We start from the raw sequence: 15,365 nt of genomic DNA, 5'->3' as shown, positions 1-15,365 counted from the left end.
GAGCCTTACTTAGCAGGGGGCTGCTCATTGGTCTACTGCCAGCTCTACCTTCTCACCTGCAAAACTTCTGCTGCTTAGGACACATTAATAATCAAACTAAACAGAAGTTCTAAAGAGTGACAAAAAATAACCTACCTAGGGGATCCAGAGCCAGAGAGAGGGAGGTAAGTCATGATACATGGAGCAGATGCCTAGTGAAATGGAGGGTTGGTGGAGACAGATGACGACTTGAATTTTAAAACAAAAAGGTAACATAATGAGAGATAGGTGATAATGTGACTAAGACTCTCTGGGACTGAAAAATGTGATCTTGAGGTTGAAAAACAAATAGGAGATGTTGATCAAGATTGAGACCCCAGTTAGAGGCTCAGAGGAGCAAGTGTTCAAAATATTTGTATTCTCAGAACAAAATTATAAAGACTTGGAAATCATGAGAGAAAAGATAAAAGACTAGGAGGAGAGACGCAGAGAACTTAACACATGAACAGTAAGAACTTCAAAAAATGACAAAGGGGTAGATGGAGAAAAGATAATCATGAACAAATAACACAAGACAACTTTTATGAGTCAAAAAATCTCTCCTGAGTCTGTGGATTGAAAGGGTTTGCCAAGTTCCAGTTTGGATTAATAAGAAAAGACACAGTCTTAAGCATATCCTGCTAAAGTCCTCCAACTCTAAAGATAAAGAGAACACTTACAAGCTCTGTGGCAGAAATACAAGTTACCTACAAGGGAAAAAGAATCCAGCTGACATTGGACTTCTCCTCTGCATCAACTAAAAGATTGAATACAGTGGAGTACTATCTACAGACAGTTGAGAGCAAAGGATGGAGACACAAATCCTAGGTTCCGCCAAAGACATCCTTCACCAGAAGTGTATACCCACATGACCCATCTGAAAAATGATGCTCATTAAATAATAAACGAACACAAAGAGAGACCTCGGGGTGGAGGAGATGAAGAGAAAGGAAGCAATGGTGAGCAGTGATGTGTAATAAAATATATTATATATACAATTGTGTGTAGTTAAATATAAATAAATAAGTTTAAACTATCTGAGGTATGTAATATGTTTGTTGAATAAAGACTCCTGAAATAGAAAGGACAGGCTATGCCTATATGTGTGTATGTTATGTATGTTACTCAACTGAGAGTATATAAAACCAACTCAGCAAAACCTAGGGGTTGGGAGTGGTGGGGTGAAGGGGAAGAGTGAAAGCATCCTCACAGTCTTATGTGAAGTGGAAAGAAAAATAGAAGAGGAAATTGAAAACATTTCCAGCACCCATCTCACTGTGTGAGGAGGAAGTATGGGCGACATAGAGCATCTTGGTGAGGACACTGTTCATCTTTGGTGGGAAGGAGACTAGTTAACATTTTAGTTCCAAATATTTGTAGCAAATATATACCTGGTGGAGAGAGCAGGCAAAGGATAAATAGGCACTGATGGAAGGGAAAAGAATAAGAGAGCTTCCAAATTAACAATGGGAGAAATGAATAATAGCTTTTTATTCACGTGACTTAAAATAAGAAAACGGAAAAATGAAATAGGGTGAAACAAATAATAAGCATAAAATAAACTGTAAGGAATAGAATAAAGTCTATCAGCTATTACACTAAGTTTGAATGGTTGGATTTCCCACTCGAAGACGAAGGCTTTCATATTGGGTTAAAAAAATAAAATCTAACCAGTAATAAATATTTAAAATAAAGTAGATGGCAAAGATGAAATGGTTACAAGATAAAAATACAAGAATCAGTAGGCTTTGTCTCTTCCAATAATCAGCATCTAGAAATGGAAATAAAAAGAAATATTTCATTTGCAATAGTGATAAAAAAAACTCTAGAGGGCTTCCCTGGTGGCGCAGTGGTTGAGAATCTGCCTGCCAATGCAGGGGACACGGGTTCGAGCCCTGGTCTGGGAAGATCCCACATGCCGCGGAGCAACTAGGCCCGTGCGCCACAACTACTGAGCCTGCGCGTCTGGAGCCTGTGCTCCGCAACAAGGGAGGCCGAAATAGTGAGAGGCCCGCGCATCGCGATGAAGAGTGGCCCCCCGCTTGCCGCAACTAGAGAAAGCCCTCGCACAGAAACAAAGACCCAACACAGCCAAAAATAAATAAATAATTAATTAATTTAAAAAAAAAAACACATACTGATTTAAAAAAAAAAATTTCCTGATGAGGAACCTTGAGTATGGAATACACAGTGTGTCCCAATAATGCCCTCCATGTGCTCTGGGCCCCCAGGTGGGACCAAAGGTAGAAATAAGCCAGGCACTTGGAACCAGGGAGACCCATGGTGAGCACTAGCTCCACTGTTGAATCTGTGTGAGGTGGTTGCTATTATCTGCCCTTGATCCATCCCAACCTGGTGGTTGATGGACTCACTGCACCCAGATGATTTATCTCCTCTTTCTCATTCATTCCTTTCCTTAAGCAGCAACAGAACTTGACCATGCGATGCTGACACTTTTGTTTTTGAGCAGTTACCATGCTTCCTGCAGGGTGCTGGGCACTGGGATACAAAGGTGACTACACTGGATCACTCAGGGGTTTCAACTATGAGTGATGGACAACCCAACCCAGACTGGTTCACGTAGTAATGAAATGCACTGCTGGCAGAATTAGAAACCCACGTTTGCAGGATCGAGAGGTTCCACGGTATCATGGAGGATGTGGCTTCTCCCATCTCTGTCTTCTGGCATCCATGAAGCTGGACACACACTGAGGCTGGTTTTCCTCATCGTCAAGGAGCCATTGGGCCAATGCTTTTCCTCATTCATGGCCAATTTGAGTTGAGGAGAGAGGGAGAGGTAGGGATGGAGACAGAGATGAAGAAGGAGGTGGAGAGGGAGAGGGAAGGGGAGAGAGAGAGAGAGATTCCCTGCCAACTCTACAGGTAAAGATCCTGTCTTCCTGCTTATTGGACAAACTCTTGTGCTTGCTTCTGAACCAACAACCTTCTCCAGGGCAATGCCATGCCATGCACTGATGAGGTTAGCCCTGGGTTTACGACCAATCGTCACTAATGAGGATGAAGTTACCACGGCAGCTTGGACTAATAGATGCCCATCCCTGGACATGGAATCACTTTCTCAAATTTTATTCTGTTGTAAAATGGGGGGAGAGGGGATGGTGGAGCTATTCGGCAATCAGCCAGTACACAGACGTTCTGTCCTCAGGATTCTCAGCTTAATGGAGGCAGTAAGTAAATTCATCTACTATAGGAAGTTATGGTGGGGGGCACATGAGGCTCACCTCCGGGGTGAGGAGTGATGTGTGACTCAGACTGGGGTCCTGAAAGATGCCTGAGAGTCCCCAGCTGACTAGGGAGTTGAAGGGGGCCAGGGACGAGTAGAAAGACATTCCTAGGAGGGAAGAGCAGGGGCAAAGGTACAGAGGTGTGAAAGGCCATGCCGCATATGCCTGAGAAGTTCATTGAGTACAGAGCAAAAGGATATGGCTTAAGATGGATAGAAGGCAAGTCTAAAGTGGCAGGATGACTCAGACCTTGGTGCCTTGCTATTCTGCTTAAGCAAACTGGGCTTGATTTGTTGAGCCAAGCAGAGCCATGTGGACTCCAATAGTAACCAAGTACAATCAGATCAGTGTTTTTACAAAACCACACTTCCTTGTGGGAGCCTGAAGACCCTTATTTGACCATCCAGGTGGGAGTCTCCTAAGGTGGAGGAAGGCTCATCTCTCCTGATTTTGTCGTCCTTCGGCTGGTCAACTCTGGCGCGTGGCAACCAGATAGCTTATCTGCAGGAGAGGCCCAGGCGTGAGGGCTGTGGCTCACATGGGTGCTTCTGCAAACCTGATGGAAATCTTTCTGCTGTGAGGCTTTACTTAGTAGCATGTTTCTCCACTGCAGGCAAGTGACAGCCAGTGACTAATGTGTGGACGCGATGGTGTTGCCCAGAGCGTACACTGGAGGGAAGATGAATAGAATCAATACTTGTCTTGCGTATGGGTTTGGGGGGAGTTGATTTTAAACCAACAGTGAATCATGATGTTTACTTTCTCCTCTTGATCAGACTAAATAAAGAACAGTCTTGGGCTTCCTTGGTGGCGCAGTGGTTGAGAATCTGCCTGCCAATGCAGGGGACACGGGTTCGAGCCCTGGTCTGGGAGGATCCCACATGCCGCGGAGCAACTAAGCCCGTGAGCCACAACTACTGAGCCTGCGCGTCTGGAGCCTGTGCTCCACAACAAGAGAGGCCGCGATAGTGAGAGGCCCGCACACCGTGATGAAGAGTGGCCCCCACTTGCCGCAACTGGAGAAAGCCCTCGCACAGAAACGAAGACCCAACACAGCCAAAATTAAATAAATAAAGTGTAAAATTAAAAAAAAAAAGGAAGAACAGTCTTAATTCTGACCTGTGAGCCCTACCTGCTCAAAGGGGTCCTCTTTTGCTTTGTGGGCCATTGAATAATTGTAGCGACTCAGTGATGCACAGTGTTCTTCTTATTTTCTGTTTAGTATCTTTGTCTCTCTAAGTCTCTGTCCTTCCAGCAGTCCCTCTGTCTCTCTCTCTGCAGCATTTCATGTGGATACCCTACAAATATCTGTGTCAGGCATTATTAAAGATTCAGAGGATATGAATTTATAATTTATAGTCTTTTTGCTGAGAATTTACATAGTTGGGAAGAAGCCACAATAACACACAGCAGGTTTGTCATGTGAAATAGTAATGCCAACTCTAAGCACAGACACCTTCTCAACCATGGCTGGGCCGTAGCCCCAGGGAGGCGTTCCTTGGCCTGGCTTATGGTGATCCTCCTGGGAGGATTTGGATCGACAGAGAAGTTAAAACTGCGTCCATTGAGCACCTCCTCTGTGACTGGCCTGTGCTGGATTCTGGAGATACAGATGAGTTAGGGGCAGACCCTGCCTTCAGGGAACCCAGAATCCAGGCAGAGGAACAGCCGAATACTGCTTGCCCTCGGCGATTGGATTTAGCTTGATGCTGGAAAATCCCCTCTGCTTCTTGGGCCACAGAGTCCTCATGTGTAAGGAACTAGACTTCATGACCTTTCAGGTCATTACAGGTCCAGTCTTTTGCTTTCCAGAACCAGAGCTGTCGCTCTCCGTGGTGCTGACTCATAAAGAAGACAAATCAGAATGGGGGTTTCTGGGAATTTGAGAGTCCCAACATGTGTCTCAGAGGCTCTCTATTACTCCCCATACCAATCAACCGACCTATTCCAAGCTCAGCAGTTGCTGGGAGGGGCGAGCTGTGGAAGCTGAATGGCGAGTGCCAGGCTGTGGCTCCCTTTGTCTATTAGAGGAGGACAGCAGCACCAGAACTTTGTTTTCCTCTTCTTGCAAGTGACCTGGGGTCCAGCATCCGAGAGACCTGAGGGATGGGTCAGGGCACTTGGCTCAGGAAGATCCATGATGACTCAGTCAGACTCTCTGTGTCCCAGATTCCTTTCCTACACTCAGGGACAATGTGGCAATACCATGTTTAGAACCCAGATTTCCTGATGGAATTGAGCTAACTCATTGCCTCACCCACTGTCACATGTCTGCCTCTTAACCACACATGGATATCCTACAGTGAAATGACCCAGCTCACAAATTCCATGTGGGCTGCTTTTTCTCATGTTAGTGTACAAATCAGGGTAATATAAGAGATGGGAGCCTTGGGTTGGCAGGTCACATATGTGATGCCTTCTGGAATTTCTCAGCTTGCCTTCAACTCCCACAGAATTTATACTTTAGGAATTTCAGTTTTGCTTCCATATTATGCAAATATTACCTGAGGGAGCATGGAGATGTTACATGTAATTATGGTGAATCAGTTAGCAAACAATTAGGGATAGAGAACCTACAAGTCACTGTTTCCAAAACCCCTTCTTTTATCACTTTGCACATCCCCAGAACCTGGAGCAAATATTAAGGTAAATAATCACTTCCGGCCTGTCAGTCATAAGGACAATGTTCTCAATTAATTATGCAGAGTGGATGCTCAGTCCAGGAGCAAACTGGAGTTTTGTTCAAGGTCACACTCTAAATTCTGGATCCCCTCTTTGTGAAGAGAGATTCAAATCAGTTCCGATGCTTCCTCCAGGATTGTGTGTTCTGGGCTTGGCTGTCATCAACAATGAATTCCACACAATCTAGCTACTTCATCAGAGTGTCTTCTGTATGACCTTGCATGAACTTCCATGCTTGGAGGAGGAGGGAGAGACTTTCCAGTAATTTTTCAGAGGTCAGACTGTGGTACTTTGGTTATACAAGGGCCCCTTGGAAAATCAGACGAGTCTGGGAAATCCACTAATATTTGGAGGCAGAGGGAGATGGTGCCAGGTGGTAGAAGTGCCCTATCAGGGTCTGAGGTTGGCCTCAGAAAGCAGGTGACTTCTTGGTGGGGGAGTTTCGGAGAGCCGAGAGCTCAAGGGGAGCTCCCCAGGCTGGCGCGATGTGCTGGGTACTCACCAGTACTCACGTGAGGTCAGGCACACGGTGGAAGCTATTAAACATTAGTTTGGGTGGTTGGATGAATAAATGAATCAAAATTTATGCCTCAGTCCTTGCCACAGAGCAGGTGTAAGAATCAAACTCTTACTCCTCCTTCATGCTTCAGTTTACATGGAAAGTGCTCCTTGAGGAGCTTTCAGTGACTCCCTCTGCGGCACTCGGGGCCCTCCGTGAACTTCCATAGCCCCCTTCACCTCCATCCCAGCTCAGACCACACTGCAGAAAGACTGCCTGTTTACCTGTCTGTCTCCCTGGGCCTGTGAGCTCCTGTGGGCAGGGGTATCTTATTCACCTCTGCATTCCTGCTGCCCACCTAAGACTCAGCACGTAAGAGGTGTCCAGTAAGTTTGTTGAGCAAATAAAGGAAACTGGAAATCAGAAACAAGCAAACACAAAAAGGCAACTGTGGATAGAGCAGTGGTAGATGTATGTGTGTGCAAGCAGGAGACAGTCCCAGCGGAGCCAGAAAGACCCTGGAAACACAGGCCAAATGGGGTCTGTGAGTGGGGAGGGGGAGCAGGGTAGAGGAGCTGTTGCTGAGGAGGCAGTTAATCTCGGAATGTTCAGTGGTGCTGTGTTGAGGGCAGAGCTGAAGGCAGCTGTGGATGTGCAGGGACCCCTGCATGTTTGCGGTAGGATGGCTCATAGGACTCTCTGTACTGAATGCAGAGAATCAAGTTGTGCATTTCTTCCTTGACCATCCAAGTCATCATGGCCCCAGGCCATGGTTACTGGATTGGCTAGCAGAAGCCAAAAGCCTCAGCTCTAAGAGAATGAGCACACAGTGTCACGTATCTTCAGTGCTTATTTCCTTGAACTCCGGGATTCTGCACCTTGCTGCCTACGAGCCCTGGTCTGGCCATTTTGATCCTAGTTGGCCTGTCTCGGCTCATCCTCCATGGCAACTGCATCCTCCTGACCTTCCTTGTACCACTTATTTGCCCAAGACTCAACCTCCAGCTGTGTAATCTGAGAGGCAGTATGACCTCTGAGGGGAGTGAGCCCTAACTTGGTTTTGAATCCTAGCCTTGCCACTTCCTGCTGTGTGGTCTTGGGCCTCAGTTTCCTCATTTTTAATTTCACCTTTAATAGAACAATTTATATTAAGTAATACATTTGAAAGCCCAGTAAAGGCTTGAAGTTAAAGATGACAGACTGAACACATGTGTCTAGCTTTGCTGTCTTCTGAAATCCCATCAAAATTACAGTAAAGGGATTTTTAAGAAGGCTTAGACCATCAAGGCTAAAGGGAGAAGAAGAGGAGGCAGCAGCAAATTGGGGATCTGGAATTGGAAGCTGGGAAACAAAGGGATAAAATGTAAGTGATTTAGCAAATCAGAGGCACTAAATCCTAAGTGCAATGGACCTGAGAAACAATGGATGAACATTGCAGAAGTGGTGTATGGTACTTTTGGAAGTGGGGGGGATTTGGGGCTAGAAACAGGAAGAATGGTTGAAAGTTCAAGAAGCGCTTAGACTTCCAGCTTCTTTCTGCCACTTTATGTCGCTGGACTTTCTGCTTTCCTACTCCAGCAGAAGATGACAGCCTTATTCTCTGGAGATGGTAAAAAGAGGGACTCTGGACTTGGGATGTCGAGGGCGCCATGCTGGAAAACAGGGAGATTTGCTGGAGAACTTTACTAGCTGGAGGTCAGCCAAGTACCAAAGGCAAGAGGTGGAAGAGTCAGTCTTGGGTACAGGCAACAAGGGCATACCTTCTGGGTACAGAACTTCACAAAATTTATAAAATTGATTATAAGTAAGTTTGCTGCTTCACACACATTAGGATGCCTAGTATTTTAAAAAAAACAGAAAATAACATTGGGGAGGATGTAGAGAAATTGGAACCCTTGTGCATTGCTGGTGGGAATGTAAAATGGTTCAGCTGCTGTGGAAAATGGTATGGTGATTCCTCAAACAATGAAACAGGATTACCTTATGATCCAGCAATTTCACTTCTTGGTGTATATCCAAAAAGAAGTAAAAGCAGGGACTCAAAGAGATATTTGTACAACCACATTTACAGCAGCATTATTCACAATAGGCAGAAAATGGAAGCAACCCAATTGTCCATGGATGGATGAATGGATAAACAAAATGTAGTACATCTATAGAATGGAATATTATTCAGCCTTAAAACGGAAGGGAATTCTGACAAATGCAACAACACGGATGAACCTTGAAGACATGCTAAGTGAAACAAGCCAGTCACAAAAGGACAAATACTGTAAGATTCTGCTTATATGAGGTACTGAGAGTAGTCAACTTCATAGAGACAAAGTAGAATGATGATTGTCAGGAGAGGATGGGTAATTGTTTTAATGGGTACAGAGTTACTGTTTGGGAAGGTAAAATTTTTGGAAATGGGTGGTGGTGATGGCTGCAGAACAATGTGATAGATGTAAGCTTCAAAACAGCACATTTTTATTGCTCATCTTTAAATATTTTTTTCTACATAGAAGTTAATTAAAAGAAACCTCAGCACAAGTGGATTCAGCAATGTGCATTGTTTGAGAGCAAGTTGCTAACATTTCAGATCTGTCCCAGATTCTTAGGGTGTGAAGTGGGTCTCCTGTCTGAATAGTCCATCATTTATAAAGGAAACTCAAAATCAACAATAAAAACACAATTGTAAACAAGACAAAACAAAACAAAAACCAGAACTTAAGTTATTTCATCCTTGTCATTCTATGTGGCCACATGGAATTTTATTAATGCTTAAAATTTAAATCAATAAATTGGAGTGTGAATTGAATGCTGTACATTTGATTGGTAAGTGCAGGTTTCAGTTATTACTTGAAATGTTTTACTGAACTTGCATAATATCTTTGAAATGTATTCTTCTGATTTAACCATTAATAGTTTGCTTTAAAACTAAAGAAGGAATTAAAAATGATTAATACTTATCCTTACATGATCATTACTGAAAATAACTTTTTTCATATAAAAAAGGAAGTTGTATATATGACCTTTTCTGAAAGGAGGCTGAGTATGTTTCCACTAAAAGTTGAAAAAGTCAATTATCTTCCTCCATTGGCCTCCAGAAAGAGATTCGGAGTGTTTCTGGGAAATTTAGCCAACCCAAGAGAAAGGAACCAAAAGTACTAAGATCTGGGATTTTCCAGGAAATTGCCCACCAGGTCACCCAACATAAACACTGTCAATAAGCTCCTCACCACCTTGTCCAGACTTGCAGTCAACTTTTTAGTGACTACTTGTGAATACTACCCATCAGCCAAGACATTTGAGAAAACACTCAATATGAAAGCCGCCAAAACAAACAAAAGCCACTTGAAAGAAACCAAAGCTATGAGATAAGAGTAAACTTGAAAAAAATTATCCTTGCCAGTCTTAACAGTTAGTATCATTAGTACCTTCTCTTGTAGTGAAGGATGCTTTAAACAGAGGGAAATGCTATAAAAAAGACTATCCCAAGACCAAAAGGAAATCTAAAAATACGATAGCGGAAATGAAAAATTCAGTCAAGAGGTAGCATGATAAAGTTGGAAAATCTCTTGGAAAGTAGAGTAGAATGACAAAGAAGGGGTTTAAATGACAAGAAAACATGAGGACCAGTTCAGGAGGTCCAATACCTAAATAGGAGCAGTTCAAAAAAGGGAAAGATAGGAAACAGAGAGGAGGAATTTATTCATAAAAAATTCAAGTTGCTTTCCTAGGATTGAAGGAGCTGAGTTTCTCATCTGAATGTAACATAGCAGGACCCTATGGGGCTTTCCTGGAAGAGACGACCCTCCCCACCATGTCTTCTACCTGCGTCTTGTCTGTAGAAAAACTTTAGCCAACGTAAATTTTTTTTTTTTAATTTCTGAGATATACATTTGAAAGTAATAACTAGAATTATGACTTATAACATTATACCAGAACATATAAGATTTTTAGAAATTTCATGTAATGTCTGAAACATTTATATTAACAAATTTCCATACAAATAACCCAAAGAAAGTTTAGTATTAGTTGTGTTTTTTGTTTGTTTGTTTGTTTGTACTGCAGGTTCTTATCAGTCATCAATTTTATACACATCAGTGTATACATGTCAATCCCAATCGCCCAATTCAGCACACCACCATCCCCACCCCACCGCAGTTTTCCCCCCTTGGTGTCCATATGTCTGTTCTCTACATCTGTGTCTCAACTTCTGCCCTGCAAACCGTTAGCCAATGTAAATTTAATTAGAGAAGTGAGAAAATGCAGAAACAAAGGAAAATTTTTAAGCAAGAAAAAATAATAATAGTTTAGCCATTAAACAGAATCAAGGACTTTTAGTTCCTCCTTAAGGGCTATAGATAATATTCTGAGCCATATTTTTGAGCTGTTTTGCAGATACCAAAGCCCCCACCAGGTGGAAGAAGTTAACTACATGATGACCAGACTGTAGCCATGATATAAGCTGCTCCATCTCACACAATTCCAAGAGCTGACCTCAAGGAAATGGGAACCATCCAACCCTGGAGTTGATGATTAACTGTACTTAAAACAATAAAGTTGATGCTGATCAGACTATCACATGACCAAGTTCAAGATGAATGTCAGAGCTGACTGTGCTGTTCTGCGTGTACCCCCCCACCCTCACCCCGTAAACACCTTAAACTCCCCTGTAAAAGCTCTTGCCCCCTAACTGACAATGGGGAGTTGGTTCTTTGGGAAACGAGTCCACCTTCTCCCCAGGATTGCCAGCTTCCTCAATAAAGCTATCTTTCCTTTTACCCAATACTTGTCTCTCAGTATTGGAATCTTGAGTGACGAGCTGCAGAACCAGAGTTCTGTAACATGAAGGGATCCATCAAGGCCCAGGACAACAGAAGCAAGTAGACCCACCCACACTAAGGCACATAGCCATGACATTTCAGAATGCTGTGGGCAAGGTGGAATCCCACATGCTTCCAGAGGGGAAAACAATTTTCACAGGAAGGACTGAGAATCAGAATGGCTTGCAACTTCTGAACACCAACACTGTATGTGAGGTGACAGTGGAGCACAGCCTTCCAAATTCTGAAGGAAGATGATTTTCACCTACAAGTCCAGCCAGACTATCATTAAAGTTCACAGACAGTTTTAGAATTTACACCCCTTGCACTTCTCCTTGGGAAGCTATTGGAGGACGTGCTGCATCAAAATGAGGGGGTGAGTCATGGGAGAGCAAGGCATGTAAACCAGGAGATGGGGTACAACAGAAGACAGATGTGAGGGGCATCCCCTGGAAGATGGTAGAGGAAGATCCCTAGAGGTCAGCCGCGTGGCAGATGGAGGGAAGTCAGTCCAGATCGGGGCAAGTCTGAAGGTTCCGGGAGAGGTTTCTTCATGGCAAAATTGATAGATCACCTGGTGTGTTTGGACACATTGGAAGGACACTTACATACCAGGAGAGTCCAGGGTTGAATTAGAGATAAGCACATTAGAAAACTAAGCAGAGAGTATGGGGGAGAAAAATTGAATGACAGTTCAGGTTGGGTGAGAAGGACACCAAGATGGAATTAGTTGTTCAAAAGATTGATTGGGGGAATATCTGTGAACTGCAGAGGAGGAGGGGGCAGCAGAAGGCAGGAGAGTCCTCAGAATGCATGCGGTGTGGACCTGTGTGAAGAAGAGGAGGAAGGGAGGAAAGTCAGGTAGGAAGAATCTGGACTGTGGTGCAGTTTCCAGAAAGAAGGGGTCCGAATGACGGGGAGTTCTCCAGCCAGAGATGCCCATTGGAGGAGTTTTGTGTCTCGTGGGAATGGGCCTGTGCTCAGTCATTGAGCTGCAGGACTGAGGCCTTGGAGTGACCGTGGAGATGGAATCAGAGGGGGAGCAGCTGAGGTCATTGGTCAGTTACGCTCCCTGAAGCAAGAGAGCTGAGTGTCGTGTTTTCATGGCCACCACACCAAGGCAAACGCATACACACGGCATGGCTCAGCTTGGTTTTGCATTCACCTTGTTATAATAATGCAAAACTGGCTGCTGATCTAAATAAAATGGCAAAATCACCAAGGTGGGAGGATGAAGGCAGGAAATGTGTATGTGCTGGGTGTGGGAAGTGGTAAAGAGGACTGAATTCCATTGTGGAAAGTGAAGAGATAATGTTCCCAAGTCAAGCAGTGGAAATATATTCCCCATAGATATGGAGGGGAATATGAAAAGAATTAGCAAAAACAATTGAAAGTGGTTGTCCCTGAGGAGCAGGCCAACGAGAGAAGGGAGAAGAGGGCAGAGAAGGGAGAAAGCATATAAATAAAAGCCAGAATTAGGAAGCTTGGCCAAGTACCCAGCACATAGGAAGTGCTCAGAAAGTGGTGGTCATGGTGACGATGACGATCGATTTGATGCCCCCAGTGCCTGACACATAATAGGTCTTCACTTAGTATTTCCCTCCTTGAAGGGTGAGCAATTATCAACGGGCGCTCATTTTTAAGGATTCTTTATTAGGTGATCAGAGCCTTTTAGTATCTACCTGCCTCTCAAACTAGCCACCTTATGGGGCTACAGAGCTGGTGTTTCATTCCAAGTTAATATTTACAGTGTGTGGATGTCCTCCCTCCTTCCCTCCCTTTCCTGAGCAGGTTGAGTCTGTGCTGCAGAGCAAACCTTTTAATGGTGCAGGAGACGAGGACGGCCTGTGCGTTTTAATAAGCCAAAAAAAAAGCCAGGGGGAATCGCTACTGGCTCAGGTGACATCAGCCAGCGGGCACAGACGGGGATGGCAGGTAAGAGGAGCAGAGCTGTCGTGGCAGCCACAGTTGTTCCAGCTGTGCCCGTGGTAAGGAGCCAGACAAGGTGGGGGGCGGGCAGAAGAGGTCCCACGCATGCCTGGACACCTCCTGCAGTGCACGGGGCTGCAGCAGGGGAAGGCCTGGCTTAGCTGGGCCAAAAGGACGTTCCTAAGGAGGTCTGGGTTCTAACCCTGCCAGCTGCACAGCTGGGGCAGAGCAAAATCTTGGGGAGTCTGTCCAGCTCTGCTCATCGCCTATGGATCCAAGGTTCCATTGCATTTAAAGACGGAAGGCTTGGGCCAGCGTGTGGCTGGTTGTTGGCAAAGGCTCATGAAAATGAAAACACAGCACCCACCTGGGTTCTGAACACCAGGTTCTAAAACAGGCTCTGCTGCTGTCTGTAGAACCCGGGCAGTCTCCTCCCATTTCTGGGTCTCAGTTTCCCCGTCTGCAAAATGAGGGACCCTCTTCATCTACTCTGACACTTGCAAATTTCTGTTTGGCTCAGTGCCCACACACAGCAGGCCGGACACTGATAGAGTCAATGAATGAATGCTGTCACCCCCTTTGGGGACGGCTGTTTGGAAGGAATTGTTCTTTCTACCTCTTAATTGTTAGAGACAGAGAAAGCAGGAAGGCTGAAGGGCTGGCTGGGAAATTTAAGAAGGAACAAGGGATTCCTAAACGTGGCTTTCTGGGACCTCCCAGGGCAGGGGAAAGACCAGCCGCACACCCAGCATGGAGGGGCGGAGGCACAGCTGAAAGCAACAGGCAGATACCTGTGGGTTACCATGGCAACAGCAGCTGGTGGGAAAGGCAGCCACAGGATGCTGAAAACCTTTTTTTTTCCCCCTTCTAGTTTTAAAGGACCAGCTTGCTTTCTGCAGGGGAGAGAGAAGTAGGAGTTAGTAGGGAAGAGGGGCCAAACAGAAGGGAGACTCAGAGTGAGGGCAAAACTCACCCTTGAACCTGTAAGAAGATGCATCACTTTTTAAAAACATCTTTATTGGAGTATACTTGCTTTTCAATGCTGTGTTAGTTTCTGCTGTATAACAAAGTGAATCAGCTATACGTATACGTATATCCCCATATCCCCTCCCTCTTGCGCCTCTCGTCTACCCTCTCTATCCCACCCCTCTAGGTGGTCACAAAGCACAGAGCTGATCTCCCTGTGCTATGCGGCTGCTTCCCACTAGCTATCTATTTTACATTTGGTAGTGTATATATGTCCATGCCACTCTCTCACTTCGTCCCAGCTTACCCTTCCCCCTCCCCATGTCCTCAAGTCCATTCTCTACATCTGCGTGTTTATTCCTGTCCTGCCCCTAGGTTCTTCAGAACCATTTTTTTTTCTTTAGATTCCATATATATGTGTTAGCATACACTATTTGTTTTTCTCTTTCTGACTTACTTCACTCTGTATGACAGACTCTAGGTCCATCCACCTCACTACAAATAACTCAATTTCATTTCTTAACCGTCTGAGCATGTTTTATGATTTGAGGGCAGCAGTGAATTTCAACAATTGCAGTAGCGACCTGGCAGCCTCTGTGCGGTGGGCTCCTTGCTCAGCCCTTGATACGCATGATTAGTTTCATCCTCGTTGTGGTTGCCATCAAGATAGAGGATCAGGCCCATTTTATAGATGGGGAGACTGAGCTTCAGATAGGGTAAGTGCCTGCACCCAGGGGCAGCAAAGCAATAGAGTAGGACTGGCATCTAGGTCTGTCTGGCTCCAGAGCCTGTGATTTATTCCTTCTGACAAACTGTTGTGCTGTGACCCGGGGTAGGTAAGTGGGAAGCCACAATGATTGTTCTTCATTTTCCTTCTCAAATGATAATTTCAGGGTGGGAGCCCTAGACCCATACCATGTAAAAATATTTGCTTCCTGTGGCTGGAATGCACTGAATGTTCTCTCCTCTTAGAGTTGATGTGGTCGCCTGTGGTGGAGAGGAGCAGAATCAATGGGGTGGGTAATGCACGGGCTCTGAAGGTCAAATCCTGTCCCCGCCACTTAGCAGGTGTGTGACCTGGGGCTGTGCCTCAGTTCCTTCTCCTGTCAGTGGAGATGGTCACAGACCTTTTCATAGGGCTGTAGCAATGACTAAATGCATAAATGCATGTAGAACTCAGTGGAGCACCTGACCCATGGCACGTGCTCAACAGAC

General features: G+C 44.9%; 1 long non-coding RNA gene across 1 annotated transcript in view; it reads left to right on the top strand.

Moving 5' to 3' along the window:
• The window catches only part of LOC132360759 (uncharacterized), a 49,783-nt gene extending 38,754 nt beyond the window's left edge, over positions 1 to 11,029 (top strand). Inside the window, exon 3 of the long non-coding RNA XR_009501172.1 lies at positions 10,831 to 11,029. This is a non-coding gene — a long non-coding RNA (uncharacterized LOC132360759). The remainder of the gene's footprint in view (positions 1 to 10,830) is intronic.
• The last annotated feature ends 4,336 nt before the right edge of the window (positions 11,030 to 15,365 follow it).

This window comes from Balaenoptera ricei, chromosome 2 (assembly GCF_028023285.1).
Source record: "Balaenoptera ricei isolate mBalRic1 chromosome 2, mBalRic1.hap2, whole genome shotgun sequence".
NCBI classification, from domain to species: Eukaryota; Metazoa; Chordata; class Mammalia; order Artiodactyla; family Balaenopteridae; genus Balaenoptera; species Balaenoptera ricei.
The sequence above is the reverse complement of the archived record's forward strand: the minus strand, read 5'-3'. Positions and strand labels throughout refer to the sequence as shown.